General features: G+C 42.2%; 1 non-coding gene across 1 annotated transcript; it reads left to right on the forward strand.

Annotated features, from left to right (window-relative positions):
- Positions 1-1806: 1806 nt before the first annotated feature.
- On the forward strand, positions 1807-1912 carry LOC136547689 (small nucleolar RNA R71). Its single transcript, XR_010781653.1, has one exon. It is a non-coding gene; the product is annotated as a small nucleolar RNA R71 (small nucleolar RNA).
- Positions 1913-15843: the final 13931 nt, after the last annotated feature.

A 15843-nucleotide genomic window follows, 5' to 3' on the forward strand; every position in this document is an offset into this window, starting at 1 on the left:
TTCATAAGTGGTATAACTATTGAAATAACATCGCCACTTTTGTCCTAAAAATTGGAAGTGGACTTATCCAGATCCGACATAGATGATAGTGTTGATAGTGTTGAGGAATGATCTTCCAAGGATGATAGGTACATCATCTTCTTCTTCTCCCATATCAAGAACCATGAAGTCGGTAGGGACATAGTGATCTTGTATTCTTACCATGATGTCTTTTGCTATTCCCTCTGAAAATCAGATTGATTGGTCTGCCATCTGTAATTGCATATATGTAGGGAACAAAGGTTCATCACCAAACAAATAGTCATATGTTACCTTAGACATTATGTTGACACCCGATCCGATGTCGCAGAAGGTGTTGTGGAAAATTCTTTGTCCAATGGTACACTCGATCGTTAGTACTCCTAGATCTTCCTTCTTGGTAAGGAATGGTGAAGCGAGGAGATGGTTGTACTCTAATCAAAGTGTGTTGATCATCTTGACTGATTCTTCTTGTGACTGCCTGGCCTTGTTCCTCCTTCTTTTCTGGTTGTTACTCTTCTTGGTCACTGTTGTCTCTTCGGGCAGATATGCCATCTGTGGATGACTAGGAGAGTGATATATATGATTCTTGAAAGTGAACTTCTCCTTTCTATCCTTTATGGTGAAACGGATCTTGGCACTATCCGCGCAGATGATGGCTTTTGCAGTGCTTAGGAAAGGTTGGCCCAAGATAATGGGTGCCCTTACATATCCATCTATTTCCAAAACCACAATCTATGGGTACATACGATTGTCCTACTCAAATAATGGTGTCTTCAAGAATTCCCTTAGGGTAGCAGAGTGACTGATCTATAAGCTACAAACACATATTTGAGTACAATAGAGTATCTCTATTGATTTTATCATAGATTACCTTTGGCATGATGTTCACACTTGCACCGAAATCACAAATAGCTTCTTGGAAAATGTGAGGTCCAATAGCTATGGGGATGACAGGTCTCCCTAGATATCCTTTCTTGACAGGCAAGGAATAATCCTCCCATCTTCCTATTGATTGTTCTATGTAGCATCCTGTAGCATTGTGAATATCGACAAGATTTGTAGTTTCGAGATCTTCCGGATGCCCAAAATCTTACCTTTGTCAGTCGAAGGAACAGCAGCCGCCAGCTGAGCTATTTGTGATTCTATCATTTTATTAAAGCTATACTGGTTTTTAATAGTTGAGGAGAAGCTATCCAATCTTTTATTTATATTTTCTAAAATTTTATAATTGGAAGTTAATTTTCTAGATAAGCCCTCCATAATTTTAGCTTGCCCAGAAACTAAATCTCTCAAAGATGGCTGGTTATTAAAATTATTGTAATTATTACCTTGATAGTTACCTTGGTAGTTGGGCCTTTGTTGCTGATTCCATCCTTGATTCTGTTGAGGATGATAGTTGTTGTTGTTGATGAAGTTCACATCCTTGTGGGTTTTAGGAAAGTTATTCCCTAAATGCCCAGTGTTGCCACATTCTTCACACGACATACGGAAATCATGAATGTGCATGATTCTTGCTTTTCATTGGCTCGGTCTTCAAGCTTTTTCATCAGTAGGTCCATCTTGGCAGACAGCATGTCTATCTCCTTGAGTTGATGCATACCTCCACCTTTCTTGCGGGTCTGAAGACGTTCTTGATTTCAACCTTGATTGGAGACTAACTTCACAAGAGATGTTGCTTGTGCAATTATGAGTGACAAGAATGCACCTCCAGCAGCGGCATCCATATTCTCATGGGTGCTATTTGTCAACCCATGGTAGAAACTCTGCATGAGTAGCCAATCCACCATCCCATGATGAGGACATTCTGATATGTAGTCTTGGAAGTGTTCCCACGCCTCAGGGACAGATTCATCATGTTGTTGGAAACTTGAAATTCTTCCACGCAGAGCATTGGTCTTGCCTGTGGAAAAGAACTTTGCTAGGAAGGCAGTGGAGCAGTTCTCCCATGTAGTGTTTCTATCTTTGTTGGCGTAGAACCATTGCTTCACCTTCCCCAAAAGTGAGAATGGAAAGAGGCGAAGTAATATGACATCTCTAGTAACTCCTTTGATGGTAAAAGTGTTGTAGATCTCCAGGAAGTGTTGGAGATGAGCACACGCATCTTCATGTGCCTTTCCACAAAACTAGCTAGCTTGCACCATGTTGATGAGAGCTGGCTTGAACTCAAAAGCATTGTCACCAATGTTGATTGCCGGTCTAGTATGAGTGTTTCCCGTAGTTGGAGTAGAGAATTCACAGAGAGTCTTATTGGCTATGGCTTCAAAAACTGGTGTTAAGCTCTGCCCTGTCTGGATGTCTTCTGATTCTAAAGCTAGAACTTTCTTGAGTTTTGCTTTAGTCCTCCTGAGTAGTGCTTCTATATTTTCAATGTAGTTTGTTAGAAGGTCAAAACCAGTCATACATTACCCTGCATAAGATACAAAAGTAGATAGAACAAGGGTAATCCTGTTTGAGCAGAGGTCAATGGTTCCCTCGATCACATCAATAAGTACAAGTTTATTAATATTCCTTTTTGCCTAACTACCTTCCCTAGCAACGGCACTAGAAATGCTTGTTGGTATTTATTCACTTGTCACTTGTTTAAATAGCCACCTAATGTTTGTTGTCATTTCTTAACATCACTTTCGTTAAGATGTCATCCCTAGCTATGATGCCAGAAATGCTTATTGACATTCCTTTGCGTTACTTCTAGAATGACACTAAGAAGTACTTTAGTATTTCATTGTGACTAGAAAGAATACATAAATAAAAGGGGTCTACAAGCGCACAGATAATATACGATTGTAGAACTTCATCCGGGAGTATTCCAGGTATCATTATTTATATTTTTACCACAGGGAAGGATGGACAGTTGGAATATATTGATAACATATACACATGATGGAGAGATAAACCATAACCAAGCTTCTACACATAACAGGGGTAAGTCAAGAGATAAATATGATAAGTAATGATAAATAATAAATGATCACTTAGAGTACTCCTTTTCTATGGCATTAACATTGCTAAGTAGAAATTAGAGGAATAATTCCTAAGTCATTCTTAATTACTAGTCAAAGCATATGTTGATTAGTGAAATTACACTTAGTAGTCATGGCTAAGAGAAATTTCATATCTACACATAAGGGATATTACTAAGGAAGATCAAGAACAGAGCATGTCTTCCTTCCTAACTTGATCCTACTTGTCCTATATTCGGGGAGTGGACTACAAAGGAATCAACGGGAGTGTCACATCTGTGATCTACCACATGGCCCAGAATATAGGGTGCATCCGCAGGTAAACAACGTATAAGCACCACGCTTACACAATGTCATCCACTCACCCCATGTACATTGGAGCGAGCGCTATACGAACTTATGCTTGAATATAATGATAATCTAGCTATACTAAGCATATAATCAAAGTAAACAATGAACATGATGACTAGGAATATGAATAATATTAAGAACAATGTCGAATCAATTATAGCAAACATATGAATAATAAAAGATACAAAAGAGGATACAAGGGGCTATACCAAGCCACACTTCTTGATAAGATCAGGAATCCAAGCGAAGCTTTCCTCCCTCTAGATCTAACCTAGTTAGCTAGGCCCTAGAATATGGTGGATCTCTGAGGATGATTAGGGTTTCTTGATCTCTTGAATGATTAGGGTTATGCCTTGGGGGTGGCAGAGGCTGGTATATATAGGGGGAGCATCAATCCTGAGCCCACAGATCAAACCGACTTGAAAGAACGGCGTAGATGCAAACCCTAAGGCGGTGGAGAATCGACATGACAAGACGGAGGCTGACAGGTGGGCCAGGGGGTTGGCCAGCCCCACCTAGCGCGTCTCACCCTCTGCTTTGGTGGTTTACCTCCTGGAGTCCTATAGAACCTTCTGGAGTTATTTTTGTAGCAGATAATTGCGATTAATTTTGACGTTTGGGTCCACCTTGATGGTTTTCAGAATAAACCCTGCTAAAAACATAGATTCACCAAAACTTGTGGAATTTATTAGTTTAAACCCCTAAACCTATGTTGGTGATCATATTCATGTATTATATTGATGGTTTATAATGGTTGTTAAGTACCGTCAACAATAACAATGTAGCAAACATCTGAAATATGAAAGATACAACAAAGGATACAAAAGGCTACACCAAGCCACGTTCTTGACAAGATTAGGAATCCAAGCGAAGCTTGCCTCCCTCTAGATCTAACTTAACTAGCTATGCCCTAAATATTTGTGGAGCTCTGAGGTTCTTCTCTTGACGATGATCGATGATTATGAGTGATTGATACATGAGGGGGGGTAGGGGCTGGTATATATAAGGGGAACCATCAATCCTGAGCCCTTGGATCAAACCGACTTAAAGCAACGGTGGAGATTGAACCTAGGAGGTGGTGGAGAACCATTATTCGAAAGGGGGACTAACATGTGGGCCTAGGGGGTTGGGCGGCCTATAGGTGGGACCCACTGGCCCCACCTGGCTACCACTTGCCCTTTGCCACCGTGGTTTGCCTACTGGTGTCTTCTAGAGTTAGTTTCGTCATGGATAAGCGTGATTAAATCTGACAAGTAGGTCCTCCTTGACGGTTTTCTGGATAAACCCTACTAAAAACACAGATTCACCAAAACTTGTGGAATTTGTCAGTTTAAACCTCTAAACCTATGTTGGTAATCATATTCATGCTTTTATAGAAGTTATATTAATGGTTTATGATGGGTGTTGACTACCATCAACACTCTGTGAGACAGTTTAAATGAGTTGACGGATCATTAGGTGAGTGTGGCGGATCATCTGTCAGTTCACCTGGGAGCAGACAGAAAGCAGATTTTAGCACAACTTGAATTTAGATTTTGATTTGGATGCAAAAGATGATCATGATGCTTATGCTCACAAACATGTCATGATCGGGTCATGACAAAACCTTCCCCTTAGAAGAATCACGTCCCGAGATTCTCCAAAAGTAGGTTTTATGCAGTCAAGTTGTAAAATCAATAGAAATAGGTTTTTATTCCCTTCTAAACTACACTAAGGACTCAAATCCCTTCCCAAAACTAAAAACACTCAAAAGTGCAGTGGGTACCTATCGACATGGAATTTCGTCCCGTGTTGAGGACACACGAGCAAGCCGAAAGGGTCCGCTCGATGGAGCTGGAGATCCGCCTAGCTTCAGCGCAAGGGTGGTCGATCCTACGCACTCCTCCCGAGATGTGCCAGTCAATTTGACCCTGCAATTAACAAGGAGAGAAAGTTTATCAGTAATTAAGGGCGAAACATGCCGGTGTTGCCAAACAGTCCCAAATGTGTGGCTCTGAGAGCTGATATGAAAGGAGATCGACTAAATAGTCAATTCCAGCATATTCATAAGAATAAATTGGTTAAAGCTCATGGGGTTGTGTAAGAAGAATCGATTATCGTTCAGGATAGATATCATTCTTTAAACAAATATTGGTCAATGGCAATAAGATATTAACAATAATTAGTTCATGCTAAGCCAATGACTGTAAGTAACCGAACCCCTTTTTATGAAAGAAATAGTTCATCATCATTCAACCATTTAATAGAGATAAATCTAATAAACATATTAGATATCATCTATCGCTATGACCAGTGGGGCATGAGGCAGAATCATGCAGGCCGTAGAAACAACAATAGACTCAACGACCCTAACTTATTACTAATATCAGTGGGGCATGAGGCAGAATCATGCAAGCTGTAATACAATAATAACATCATGGGGCTAACATATCTTTCAACCTATCGCTACTTCAACGATCTCGTGATGCGAACTGTTCATGAAAGCGCTCGATATCAGCTAAAACAGTCGATTCAGGCATTACGCATAGTTAAGGTCATGCCCTCTCAAGAATAGATCTACCAAATAACGATCCCCACTCCATGGTGCTAATAATGGGGTCTAAGGCAGAATCACACAGGCCATGATAACGGGCCATGGAACAGTTTTCACTAGCCAATAGATCTACTCAAGATCAAACGTGCCTTAACCGCACGCTATTCACGATCAAGATTGATGTAAAACAGCCGATAAAACATAACTCGTCATTTAAAGTGCAGATTAGATCAGTTTAAATTAACAAATGATGGGTTAAAAAGATATAAGGTCGATCTAGATCAATCCCAATCAGGTGAAGTGATATTGCTATAATTAAATAAATAATGGAAGCAATAAGCAATATCGGTAACTTAATGAATCTATCCGAAGGAACACCACCCTTAGATAGAGCCGATAACTTGACCTTAATCTAGTTCGAGCAGTGGAGGTCGACCAAATCGATGTAGCCACACTTGAACTAGACAAGAGTCGATAACTAACTCATACCAGAGTCATAGTGGAGGTCGACTGGATCGATGCAACCATACGAATAGAGGTATAAGCCATGACGGTACTTACAGACAAGCAGTGGAGGTCGACCGGATCGATGCAGCTGTACTTGCTAAAGAACTCACCAAGATCTACTCTACTCCTACTCCTAAGGGGTGGCCAAAGCCAAAAAAAAGTAAATAACTGTTATTTGATTGATTGTGTGTCTTTTACAATAGCTGGGGTTTGATATTTATACCCGGGACCTAAAAATAAATCCTACTCGAGTACGACTCGGTACAATCTTTGGTTTGAAGAAACATTCCTATTTTAAGATAACTTGGACTCTAATCTTTCCCCTTTTATAGTGTCTGATATGTATTTTCTCGATGCCAATCATATCTCGCCATCGTTATCTGCTGACGTCATTCGGAGAGAACTGATCCCAGTGTCGCATTTGACCCGACAGATATCAATTTTTACTCAATCGACTCCTTGATTGGCACAATCTTGGAAGCCTACGAGTTCCTGCGCTCTTCTTCCAAATTTTGGTGTAAACACATGCCCCCCAATTTTGGGATAAAATGATTTTATCCCAAAATTCCAGTTCATTGGTTTACCATGCCGCAACTGTACTATCCCGAGATATACGCACGACTCCTGACTTTCCGACCCAAGTTTTATATAACATCCCAACAGTATCTTTTGCAACCCACTCGGCCTGTTCGCTTTCTCCTTCTTCCTCAAGCCAACTTCAACAGCCGACGCCATCATCGCCAAGGCCCCAAACCCTAGCAAACCATCTGTTCTAACAAGCCGTCATCCAAGCGATCCTCGCCAGATTCAAACCAATTTTTGACCGTGATGGTGACCATCGACCACGTCCCTGAGGTATGTCTCCAAGTTTTCATTCCCCAATTATCAGCCGCTACCTTGTATTTCTTTTCTTCTCAAACTTATTTCGTCCGATTTCTTTAGGAAATGAGGAACGAAATCTTGATTCCATCAACTATTTCCCCCAATATCTATTTTATTGGGCCTATGGGTGATCCCGATCCATCCGATTTCATTCGCCAAGAAACCAACCAAATCCTCTTCAAACAATCTACAGTGGATTTGTCCTCTTGGAATACCAAAACTCTCTTCAGAAATTGGCCAAAGATGCCTAAGGGATGGAGAAATTGGTTCCATAGGGTGTCCGACAAAAAGGGTGGAGACTGGGAACTTTATGATCTGAATCAATGCTTGACTCCTTCATTGTCCGAGATGGAGAGGAATGACTCACTTCTGATTGCTGCATCTTATTTCTGGTCTAATGCCCTGAATGCTTTCATCTTTGGTCATGGCCCAATGACCATCACCCTGGTCGATGTTTACATGTAGACCGGCCTTAGAATAACATGATCTATGTAGCCTTATGAGTACTTGAGTGCTGGCTCCAAGAAATTAGCCAAAATAGCAGACTGCACAGGATGGGCCGGTTACATTCTAAACCACGTTCAAGATGGATCAGCTGTCTGCGAAAGGGAATACATGGCATTTCTGAACATGTGGTTAGAAAGATTCATTTTCTATGGGTCATCTTATGGTCCAACCTATAATCACAAACTCATGGCGGAGCACCTAGCATTAGGCAAGGATATCACTGTTGGAAAATATCTGATAGGAGCTGCTTATCATTTAATGTACCAGGTGGCCGCCCAATTACTGAAGAATGAATCAGTGCATACTGTTAGTGGCCCCTGATGGCTAATACAACTATGGCTTAACATGTATATGCAGAAGTTTGTGAGGCATAATCTCAAAAGTCTGAGTTTCCCTTCTTCCAATTTTGATAAGGAATATAGAGGTGAAGAAGGAAGAACTTGGCAGTGCATGAGCTATGGTGAGGCTGCATCGGCCATAACAATTGATTTTGATATTGGCCATCTCTTCAAGAAATTTTACAGAGGATTTGGTGTAGACTTCTAACTTGGCTACCATATGATGATGAGTTGGCCTTCCCATTCAAGTTTCGCTTTGAGTCAGGTTGTTCGGACAATGTGGCAGCTGCAATCTTCAATTCTTTCATCAAGCCCTATGTTCTTCTAGCCAAGTTTTGTCATGGCCGTGGCAAAATGGCTACAGGCTCTTTCATTCCAGGCAACCTCCCAGCATATGAATTTTACAACCCATCCTTTGTAGCTCATCAGTTTAGTTTCGGCCAATTGCCTCCTCAGCTATTCTTCAAGAACATACTAAAGCCACAAGAAGATATCAGTGAAGTATTGGAAGCCGAAAGAGTTTTTTAGCTGGGATCAGATCTCCCTTCCCTCAGCTTGCACAATTGGATTAGGATCAGCCTCTCTTCTACTCTCTTCGACTCCTAGTGGCAAGAATGGCGTTCCCATCTTTTTTGTAGATCGGTCCACCCTTTGTGTATAGCCCTGGATGGAGAATTTGCTTCAGACGGAGAGGTAATTTGCTATTTCTCTTCAAGAAAATTGCTTGACGAATTCCTGTATTAACCATCCTAATTGACCTTTTCAGGATGTTGAATTTGATCCTCTGAGCTTGGATAGGAAGGGGCATCCTATAGATTACCAGCCACCATGCCCGGTTTCAAGAATGGGATCAGCTACGCCTTCCCTGAAGAGATTGATGAAAACTCCCGCTGCCCCCATAATTGTGACATATCAATCTTCAAAGCGCAAGGTGGTCCAAGGGGCAACCCAAAAAACCACCACTAGGAAGAGACTCCATAGAATAAGACCATCAGCTGCTCAGGTAAACAATTCATCCCCTTCTCAAAATGATATTCACTTGTTGACTTCGTCTCTTCACAGCTATCGAGCATTGCATCCCAACCTGCTTTGGGTGCGGAACCGCTATCCTAGGCGTTCGACTCAGCACCAACTGAACTCCCATTGGCTGTTCCATGAAAGGAGCCGATCTTGGTTGAAATAACTGATACTTCCACAACAGAAAATGTGAGTTTTATCTTCGATGCTTACCGGGGTATTTTTCTTTAACTTCTTTCATTCAGTCCTTCATCTGACTTCTTGCTGCGCTAGATACTTCCTGACGAAACATCTGTGCAAGATCAGGAGCCTGATAGTCCGCTCAACGATCCTGTCCACATTGAAGGTGGTCTTGTTGTTGTCAACACTCAGTCTGCTGATTCCCTAATCCGGCAGACAACTGATGGTGACGGAGTTATTTTCCCAACTTATCTCTCTGTAGTAAACATGAACTAAAAATCTTCCAATGTTTGCAGATGCCGATTCAACAAGACACTACTAGTGTATCCTCAGTTGTTCCTTCCCTTCAGATAGAAGCTACCATAGAAGAGGTATTGTATCTCATTTTACTTGTTTATTCTATTATAAACTGATCCGGTCCCTCTAATCAAGTTTTTCCTTACACATAGGCACTCGATCCTCCAGCCTAGAGCTACTCTTTCAATCTTGAGGAATATTTTGATGAAGATGAAATCAGATCGTCAACCATTTCCTCTAGCAAAGCTCTACCGGAGGAGACCAGAAATCGGCTAAGAAATATACTACCAATATTTGAGAGGAATATAGCCGATTTGGTCCAAGATACTAATTCAACGCAGAGAGTCTTCTTGGCTGTTAAGGGTGATCCATCCCCAGCTCTCTCTAGAGTCTTGTCATCTTTGTCTATCTTTGAAGATTAGGCTTTGAAGGTGAAAAAGACTCAGAGAAAATTGTCCAATCATGAAGCCCTGCTGGCCACGGGGAACTCCAATAGGCAAGAGACTAAAGAGCTGGCATAGTTGATTGATGACTTGAAGAACTCCTCCCTCAGGACCAATCCAGAGTTGTCCTAATTGGAAATCAAGCGTGCAGAACTTGAGAAGGAGCTGGAAAATGTGAAGGCTGCCATTGATCATCGCAAGTTTACTCTGGCCCAAATACCTGATGCCATCAAACAGAAGAAACAGGCATTGTTGGCCAAGGTGAAAGAAGGCAGAGCCATCCAAAGCAGCCTTGAGAGCACTCCTAGAACAGCCAAAGAATACAAGCAAAAGATTACAGAAGCTGATGCTATCCGGCTAGAAGTAATGAAAGTCATCTAGGATGTCCTAAACCTGTAATCTATATGTCAACATGTGTCTCATGTAGGATCAATGATAACCATATTTTTGTTGCCTCATTGTATTTCTTGTTTTGGCTAAATAGCCGATTTGAAAATAGCTGACTTCATATTTCCAATCTCAATCCAATTAAGTCTAAAAACCTGGCTTTATCAAGAGAGCCCTTCGATTTTTCTGTCCTCAGTCACCCAACGCCGTATTCTCATTGGCATTAGTGAAGTGGCGCTTCACCTTCTATTAATTGCGGTTGCCTTTTGTGCGCCCCGAGGCGTCTGCCTCTTCGCTTCATGTCTTCAAATACCAGCCGATGACTTCAGCCTCAAACACATCTCCACTCGCAACTATTCCTTTGCTCTTCTCCACCTACCAAAACCCTATAGCAGTTTTCTTTCTCCCTTTCATAGATCCAATCATCCTTCATGGCCGGCGAAGACAACCGAGGCAAGCGCACGGTGGAGGAAATCCCGGAGGAGAACATGCCGATGAACCAGCGTCTCCGACGCATGAGGTGAGATTGACATTTCTTGTTTATGATGATGAATTGTTCTGACTCGCCTATAGGTTTTGTTGTGAATGACAGTCTGTGTCCTCTTCCCAGGGTCGGCGGGCCCTCTAACGCTGCATCTTCTGCGCCAACCTTGTCGTCGGACTCCTCCGATTCGTACAACGGCGACGAGCCCGGCACTTTCTCCGAGAGTGGAGGGTGGCCCAGAACCACTATTCCGAAGCAACTTGGGAAAATGGCTAGCTTGAGATCTGTCTCAGGGTCTCTCAAGAGGCCCTTCTTGCCGCTAAAGAGGAGGCCGGTGCTGTTCGGGCACGGCTGGCTAAATTCGACGCCATGGTGGCAGGTAAAATGAATTCCAGGAACGCCTCATTCTGATTTCCATTATCTTTATCTTGATAGTCTTTTTGTTCCTATGATTGTCAGCCCTGACAGTGCAGTTGGAGTCTCTCCAACTAGTGGTGAACGTGGCCGTAGATGCCGTCAATGCTTGGGGTTCCCCCATCGCCGCTCGTCTCCAAGACATCCTGGCCCATGTTCAGGAGATTGCCCTCCACAGCGTTCGTCACGGTGTGGTAGTGGCGCTGACCGCAGCACAAGTCCAAACTAGGTACGAGCTCCACGCCATGGAGACTGGTTTTCTAATGGGCGATGGCCCTGAGGAACATGAGGACCTACTCGAAGAATTTGTTATAGCAGCGGATGCCATAGTAGACATCACATCTGCCCAGGATGTGGTGAACAAGGTCCTTGATTAGATTGTATCTAGGGTAATCCAATGAACAAAGACTCCTGTTCTTTTCATGAATGTGTCTCAGTGCAATACTCTTGTGTATGACTATTTTTTGTTTTTATTCTTGCTCTATTGGTGATACATATCATATTGGCTTTTATTGTCTTTGAAGATTTTTATTTTTTGAACTAGAGGCGATACCCTCCTGGTACCGGCTATTAGAGCCGAGAACGAATCGGCTATCAAATGTTGACCAGATGTTAGGATAACGTCCCGCATAACTTTTCAAATCAAAGGCCAAACGATTAATCAACCCAGTTCAAGCACCCTATTAAGCAAAACAGAACTTCTTTAAGAAATCCATTAACTCTAAATTGCACTTACAATTTGACTCAGCATCCACATACGTCGGCCTAAACCCATCTCCAGGACTCAATGCTTATTTTTCTTTTAATCCAATGGCCGACGTGAAGCCGTGACTTTACTACTAAAACAAACTCTCAGAGCCAATTGCTTGCATCGGCCGTTGGCTTTCATTACTGATCTTAATGAAGCCTCTTTCCCATAACTTGCCAGAAAAAACATTTGAAGTCTCCTAGTTCCCAAAAGATTGGATCGGTTGTTGCGATGCTCACAGATTCATCAGCGCGAACCACCTTGACATCATCCCCATGCCATTGAATCAAACACTGATGCATGGTTGATGGTACACAATAGTTCGCATGAATCCAATCACGGCCAAGGAGCAAACTGTACGACCCTTTTCCATCGATGACAAAGAATGCGGTGATCAGAGTCTTACTCCCGATTGTTAGTTTGACATTTATTGCCCCTGGGTCTTAGATGCATTACCTCCAAAATCTTTAAGCATCATGTCAGTCTCCATTAGATCTCCTGGTCCTCTGCCAAGTTTATGAAAAGTGGTGTAAGGCATAAGATTGACAGAAGGACCTCCATCCACCAACATCTTGTTCATCGGCTTCCCATCAACAAAACCTTTCATATATAAAGCTTTTAAGTGCCGATGCTTGACTGGTTTATCAAATATTGCTTGTTGTACAACTATCAACTTGACAACTACCTCCTCATACTCTGATTCATCGAAATCCGAATAAACTTCTTGATCTGCCAGAGCTCTGAATTCTGATGGCAACAGAAAAGCCATTTGGATATTAGCCGATGGTTGCTTTATATCGGTTGTTTGCTTACTACGCCATACTTGAGGTTTACCGGATGCCGGAGCCTGTTCCAACTCTTTATTCCTTAAGTGTTGCACCCTTCTCTTCTGGCTTCTGGTTAAACCTCATGGACACCATTGGCCTTCCTGCCAAACATATTTTCTTTCGTTGCCTTCTTCTTCGTAATCAGCCCAATCCTAGTCAAACACTCTTTTTTCCAGCCGATTATGAATACTTCCATTTTTTAAGCGTCGATCCATGTTATTATGATGATATGCATCTTGAGTATGGATAGACCAATGGTTGGTTTGAGATTGCCTAAACTCCCAATATTGATTGCTGCATTCTGGATAGTCATATCTGGTAGGCAACTTCAAACCTTCATTCTAGCAATGTCTGAAGAAAGGACAATTCTAATGTGATTCGGCTTGCTTCCTTTCGTATCTTTCTTTTTCCAGTTGGCACTGATATTCTTGATCCTTTAACCAATGCTGATAATCCTTTTCCTTCTGTCGCTGTCACTTATTCAACAGGATCCGAGATGTAACTTGCGACTTTGTCGTCCCTGCTTTCGACGTTCCTCCCTACTCATATCAGCTCTTTTGCTTATCGCGATGTCTCTTAATTTCCCTGTATTCGTCGGCTGATATTTGCATCTTGGGATCGATTGTTCCAGCTTCTTTTGATTGGTTGATGTTAGGACCTTAGTGTTTCCTTTGATCAGCCTAGCATCAACCATGTTTTGATCTCCTAGGAAAGGATTATCATCAACTTTAATTTTCTGAGGCATATCAAATTTGAGCCTCCCTTGCTGAATAGCCCTCTATATATGCTGCCGAAAAATTTTGCATTCATTAGTGGAATGAGAAGTAGCATTATGAAACTTGCAGAACTTCTTATTCTTCAATAGATCAGGGGGCAACATAATATGACCATCGGGCAACTTGATATGCCCCTTCCCAAGCAAGAAATCGAAGAGTTTGTCTGATTTGGTGACATCAAAGTCATAGCTCTCCTAGACTCCTCTTCCCCAAGGATTTGGCACCATTACTGTTTTATTGCCCCAATTCTATTCAGCTGCAGCAACCTCTTCTTCTTCATCTTCATAGCTATCATCGACTGAGTGTGGATTGTAAGCCTTGGCCACTATGGTACTTTTCTAAAATCGGGTATCTCTGCGCATACTCTAGAATTGGCTATTGAGCCCTGCCACTCATTGAGCCAATTGACCCAAGTTATCAAATTCTTGTCCCAGCAGCTTCACTTTCCACATTGGCAGCATTCCTTAGACGGCTAAAGCAGCTAGTTGATCATCAGCCAAGTTTAAGGTGAAGCACAAGTTCCTGGTTTCTCGAAACCTCTAAAGAAATTTAGTGTCTGATTCATTAGTCTTCTATCTTATAGTTGTCAGATCGGTAATCTTCTTTTCTCTAGTCCCAATGTAAAAATATGTATGAAACTTCTTCTCTAGGTCAGCCCAATTGGCAATGGAATTGACTGGTAGTGATGAAAATCATGTGAAGGATGACCCTGATAAGGACAAGGAGAAGAAACAAACTCGATGGGCATCCTCAACCGATGCTTCACCCAATTGTGTAAGATACCGACTGACATGTTCTATCGTGCTTGTACTGTCTAGGCCAGTGAACTTAGCGAATTCTAGGAGCCTGTAAGTTGTGGGAAGAGCGACCAAATCATTCCATTCCGGATATGGGTGTTTGTACAAAAAGGTCAGCCCTTTTGGCTTCAGACCGAACTGATTTTTCATCATCTCGGTCACCTTCAGTAGCAACTCATCAGCATTTGAATTTGGATTTCTCTATACTTGCTAACCCATCTGTGGATTGAAATCCCATGTGCCTTGATACCCTAGATTTGGAATCATGTGAAGGGTATTATAGTCTGATCCATAGTGATATCCTTGTGGAACCTCTATCTGATGGGCCCTTTGCTGGCTTGCTGCTTGAAGTCTCTGATTATAGACATAAGGATCGATATCTCTATGGATCCTTTACATTGATGGTGCTATTTTTTGAGTCGATGACGGTATGTGGCCTGATGTGCCAAAATTGATCACCTAGTTCTGACCTTGCCCCGCTGGCTGTTGCACTTGCTGTATTGATGGTCCAAATTGTACTGTATCTAATTTGCAGTAGTTCCTTAAGTCTATTTAGATGAACCCTGAACTGCCTGGATGTCACCATTACCAGCTGGTGCTGCTTCTTGATGGCTGGTACCGACTTGATTAGTCCCTTGGGTCGACGGATCTGAAATGTTGTAATAAGCCAGCCCAACTTGACCAATTGGACACCCATGAATCGCTTCTTTCATGGTGTTGTGGAATGTGTCCAAGAAAACTTCATTTTGGCTTGATATGGCATCACGAATAGATTTGTCTACAACCTCTGTAAAGAAACGCCTATCTTTAGCGTTAGTTGTATCTGTCTGCCCGTGTAATAGAACTCTTGGTAGTGGAAATTTCTGAACAATTGTGTTGTCACGTGTTTTGGTGTGGGACAACAAACACTTGTTCTGAAACTCTTTTGTAGCTTTGCTGATGACACCTTTATCTCTATCAGGTAGATCTTCATAATGTATCAGAAGGATGTCGTTGTTGTTATGAGCCGCCATGATGATTGTGGGGTCCCACCGGGCGTGCCAAAAATGTGTGTCAACATGGAATTTTGTCCCGTGCTGAGGACACACGAGCAAGCCAGAAGGGTCTGCTCGATGGAGCTGGAGATCCGCCTAGCTTCAGCGCAAGGGTGGTCGATCTTGCGCACTCCTCCTAAGACATGCCAGTCAATTTGACCCTGCAATTGACAAGGAGAGAAAGTTTATCAGTAATTAAGGGCAAAACGTGCTGGTGTTGCCAGACAGTCCCGAATGTACGGCTCTGAGAGCCGATATGAAAGGAGATCGACTAAATAGTCAATTCTAGCATATTTATAAGAATAAATCGGTTAAAGCTCATGGGGTTATGTAAGAAGAA

This window comes from Miscanthus floridulus, chromosome 3, assembly GCF_019320115.1.
Source record: "Miscanthus floridulus cultivar M001 chromosome 3, ASM1932011v1, whole genome shotgun sequence".
NCBI classification, from domain to species: domain Eukaryota; kingdom Viridiplantae; phylum Streptophyta; class Magnoliopsida; order Poales; family Poaceae; genus Miscanthus; species Miscanthus floridulus.